A 4,894-nucleotide genomic window follows, 5' to 3' on the forward strand; every position below is an offset into this window, starting at 1 on the left:
AGATTTCGGAAGTTATGAAGTGTCTCCATCGCATAATGAGTCAACTTGGATTGGAACAATCAAACAAGGCATACAATACATGTAACTTTGATGGTTGGGACAACCCAATGGATTCTTATGATCAAGAGATGATGAACACCGCAGAAGTTTATCAAATCCAAGATTTTCCCTTCGTTTCTGATCACTGCGGGTCCATTCATTCGGACCGCGGCCAAGCAAGCTTTCACCGCGGTCGTGCTGTTTCTGACCGCGGCCAAGACTCATTTCACTGCGGTCGTGAGCCTTATGACCGCGGAAAACCACCTTTCGAGCCTATATGGGCTATTCAAACTAATTCCAATCCCTATCCTAGTTTTCCCTCTTCTGAATCTGAAAATCTGAACAAAAGAATGCTAGAGCTTGAAAAATCTAGGTCTGAAGAAATTAGTGATCTTAGATCTGAACTAAAAACGATGCAAGAAGATTTCAATGAAAAATTTTCCACCCTCCTTAGCCTGATGATCAAAACTAATTCTAAAAACTTAGAAAGTTCAGAGGAGGAGCCAAGTGAAAATTCTTTCAAGAGCTCAAGTGAAGTAGATCCCTCCGATCATGTGAAAGCTATCACACTTAGGAGTGGATTAGCTTACAAAGAGCCCTAATTTCCTAAAGATCCCGTAGATGGAGGAAAGGGTAAGGAAAATGAGAAAGAAAAAGAAAGAGTCACGATTGAAGATGTTGAAAAAGAAGTGGTAGGAGAGAAGAATGGAGAAGAAGTAAGAGAAGATACATCCCGGGAAATTCTCGGAGAAGAACCGATCCCACATCCACCAACTCGTTTCTATAAACCTAAAACTCCATATCCTGTAGCCTTAAGAGCCCCGAAGAAGGAGAAAGAAAAACCTAAGCTGAAAGAGCTAATTGATCAATTAAATGTGAGATTACCTTTCGTTGAAGCTTGTGCTATGATTTCTACTTTAAGAAAATACATGAAGGGTATTCTAACAAATTCTTTAACTCTTGAAGAAGGCGTTATGATGATTACCCATGAATGTAGTTCTATCCTTCAAAGCCGAATCCCTGAAAAGAAAAATGATCCTGGAAGCTTCGTACTTTCATGCACCATCAATGATGTAGCTTTTGAGCGTGCTCTCTGTGATTTAAGATCTACCATAAACATGATGCCTCTTTCAGTAGCAAAACGTTTAGGACATCACACTTTCCAGCCCACGAAAATTTCCTTAGTATTAGCTGATCGTTCCGTTAGACAACCTGTAGGTATCTTAATTGATGTTCCTGTCGAAATCGAAAAATGCTCCATACCAACCGATTTCGTAGTTCTAGAACTAGAAACAGAACCTAAGGATCCCTTTATTCTTGGAAGACCATTCTTATCTACAGCTGGAGCCATAATCAATGTCCCAGAAGGAAAAATTGACCTTCATCTAGCCGGTCTAGTTATGCAGTTCGACATGAACAAAAGTTTCGATAAACCGACTTTGGATGGCAAAATTTGTTGGATTGATGAGTTAGACGGAATTATTGAGGAAGCCTATGAAGATCTACTTTTCGACGACCCTTTAAGTGTCACGCTTTCATCCACAAAAGACGAACGCAATTTTGATATATCATGGTTTTTATGGTTTTTAACCATGGTATATGTCTTATTTATAGAGTCTTTTTAGTGTCTTTCGAGTCTTTTGGAGTCTTTACAGGTCATAGGTACGTTTAGAGCTTAACTGGAGATTTTGGAGCACTTTGGAGCTTAATCAGGATCAAATTCGTCAAGTATGGATTTTGTGCTTTAGTGACGCTCGACACCATGGAGAGTGACGCGCGACACTTGTCAGAGAAATAAGGAAAAGGCGATTTTGTTTCCTATTTGAAGAAGGAGTTGGGCCCAAACGTTTTCAAGGAAGCCCAAAACGTGTCTTAGAGATATATATAGGATTTTTATTCCCTTTTTACACACACCTTAGATTTTTGAGAGAGAGATACTCTGAGTTTTTCGGCTTTCGCGATTTCTGAGCTTGGGGAGACAAGTCTGTACTCTGTTCGTTTAGAGAGAAGATTTCGAACCCCTTTATCTATTTCGATTTATTCTATTGCTTTCTATTCATCATGTTTGTTGTTTCAATAACCATGTCTGAGTAGAACATCTGTTAGGTTTAGGGTTAATTAGGGTTTTCTCTGAATGATCAATTAACTTGCTAGTTAGGGTTCATATCTATTTGTTCTTCACCTTAGGTTGTTCTTAAAGCTAATTCTGGACTGATCACCTAGAACTTAGATCTTAGGTTGCTTAATTGACACAGAAGTGTAATTGAATAACTGGAAAGAACCTGAGTTGAGCAAAGTAACTATTCGCAAAGGAATTTGGTTTAGGAACTTTGTGAACATATCGAACTTGAGCATTAAAGCTGGTTTAAATCTTTAGGGTTTGCAAAGGAATTTGGAATTCTAGGATTTTAACTTAGATAATTCTCACAACGGAAGTTGGTTAATTATAGTTCTGTGTTTCGAGTTCAAGAACCGTGCTTAATAACTGAATCCTGACTTGTTAAGTTGATTTGCATTCATTGATCTCCTGAAAATCACCCTAGACCTATCCTTCTTCACATCGAATTTACAATTGTCTTCATCGCTACTCTATTTACTTTTGTCGCAATACTATTTATTTCGCATCTCTTGGCTTAGCGTAACTCTATCTACATAAGGTTTATTGAGTGATTTCTTGTCTCTGTGGTTCGACCCCTAGATACTACAACTGCACATCTGTGCTCTTGCAGAGTAGCTTAGGGATTTAACTTTGAGCATATCAAGTTTTGGCGCCGTTGCCGGGGACTTGATTTCGCCATTTAACCTAGTTTTTGAGTTTCGACTAAGTTTTTCGACCTAGTGTCGAGCGACACCACAAGTGGTGTCGCGCGACACCTTTCTTTTTATAACCTAATTTACTTATTTCGTTTTCTCTCTCTTTGTTTTTGGTGTTTCAGGTTTATGCATACTCGTGGAACCAGGAGCAACAAGGACATCCCGCTAGTGAATTTGAGCAACGAACAGCTAGCTGAGTTAGAGCGAACGAAGCGGAAAGCAAGAGATCCGGCAATGATGGAAAACGCCAATGGACTTGTTCGTGATGATGATGGAACCTGGAGAGACCGAGAGGGTCATCTGTGCAATGCGAGAGGCCAAAGGATTGATGGAGATGGTAACATCATTCCACCAGCTCCTTTACCAGTGGATGTTGTTGACCAGAATCCACCACCTGCACTGCGTGGGAATGCTGCGATCGTTCCACAACAGAGGAACGCTCCAGAGGATCGGAATGCGAGGGAACCTGCACCTGCAGCTGGACGTGGACGAACACTTGGAGACTACAACAGGCCTGAGCAGTTCTATGCAAATCGTTCTGCGATTCGCGCTCCTGCGTTTCAAAGAAACGATTTTGAGCTGAAGCCTGTGTACTACACTCTTGTGGGTCAGCACCCTTTCCATGGTCTTTCTCATGAGCACCCTATGGATCACATCGAGAGGTTTGAGGACTTGGTCACCAGCATCAAATACAATGGAGTGTCCAACGATTTCCTCCTCTGCAAGCTGTTTCCTTACTCTCTTGCTGGAGAAGCAGCTAACTGGTTGAAGCAGTTGGAGCCAGGATCACTCACTACTTGGGAAGAGACCAGGAATGCCTTCCTGCACAATTTTTTTGATGATGCTAGGTCTGAGGAGTTGAGGACGAAAATTTCAACTTTTTCTCAGGAACCAACTGAAGCATTCAAAGCTTCTTGGGTGCGATTCAAATCGTACCAACGAGACTGCCCCCATCATGGCTTCAGCGATGTGCAATTGTTGGGTATCTTTTTCAGAGGTATCGACTGGAGGTATCAGATGGCTCTTGATGCAGCGAGCAATGGAAACTTCAACACCAGATACCCAGACGAAGCTGTTGAGCTCATCGAAAACTTGGCATCTAGCAATAGTACCAAGAATGCAGACTATCAGCGAAGGAAGCAGGCTGGGAACCTGGATGGATCGCAAATTGCTGAGGTGAATGCTAAGCTTGACTCTGTGCATAGTCTTCTTGTGGGTAAGAAATCTGTCAGATACCCTGCAGGAGTTCAGAATTTCGGACCAGATGAAGCTTTTGAGGAAGAGGATGTTAACTTCATCAATGGAGCTGGATTTCAGGGTCAGAGATTTGGTTCTGGGCAAGGGAACACGAATTACAATGGAAATAATCAGAGGAGTACCTTCACAGGTAATCAGAACTCTTCTGGTTACAGCTCCAAACCTCAGTACCAGACATCCTACTCCAACAACAGGTTTTCAAGGAACTATGGTTCTCTTCCTACTCAAACTCCAGATAATGAGGTGAAGTCTATGCTGGAACAGATTTTGGAAGGTCAGCAGAAGATGACTGTGGATTTCAATGGGAAGATTGATGCTCTATATCTGGATCTGAATGGAAAAATTGAAGTTCTGAACACTCATGTCAAGAAGCTTGATACTCAGGTTGCTCAGACTGCAGAGTCTGTAAAAAGGCAAGAAGGATTCCTTCCTGGGAAGACTGATACCAATCCTAGGCATTACTGCAGTGCCATCTCGTTAAGAAGTGGTAAAAAGTTGACTCCTGTGCTGAAAAAGGGTGTTTCTGAGGATGGAATCGTGGAGTTGGACGAATCTGAAGAAAATTTCGAAGTTGCAGAGCCGGTGTCGAGCGACACCACAACCAGTGTCGCGCGTCACCAATTGCAGAGCAATGCTGATATTGCTCAAAATTCGAACTCTGCTGAGGAAAAGGTTTACAAACCTAAGGTTCCTTACCCAAGGAGTCCTAGGAAGTCCAAGCAGGAGATAGATGATGCCAGATGCAAGACTTTGATGGAGAAACTTGTGATTGAGATTCCTTTGG

The 4,894-nt window shown here is 41.9% G+C and overlaps 1 non-coding gene across 1 annotated transcript; it reads right to left on the bottom strand.

Moving 5' to 3' along the window:
• Nucleotides 1-3,708: 3,708 nt before the first annotated feature.
• LOC112087391 lies at nucleotides 3,709-3,815 on the bottom strand. Its single transcript, XR_002900073.1, has one exon. It is a non-coding gene; the product is annotated as a small nucleolar RNA R71 (small nucleolar RNA).
• Between the last annotated feature and the right edge of the window lie 1,079 nt (nucleotides 3,816-4,894).

This window comes from Eutrema salsugineum, unplaced genomic scaffold (genome assembly GCF_000478725.1).
Source record: "Eutrema salsugineum unplaced genomic scaffold, Eutsalg1_0 scaffold_18, whole genome shotgun sequence".
NCBI classification, from domain to species: domain Eukaryota; kingdom Viridiplantae; phylum Streptophyta; class Magnoliopsida; order Brassicales; family Brassicaceae; genus Eutrema; species Eutrema salsugineum.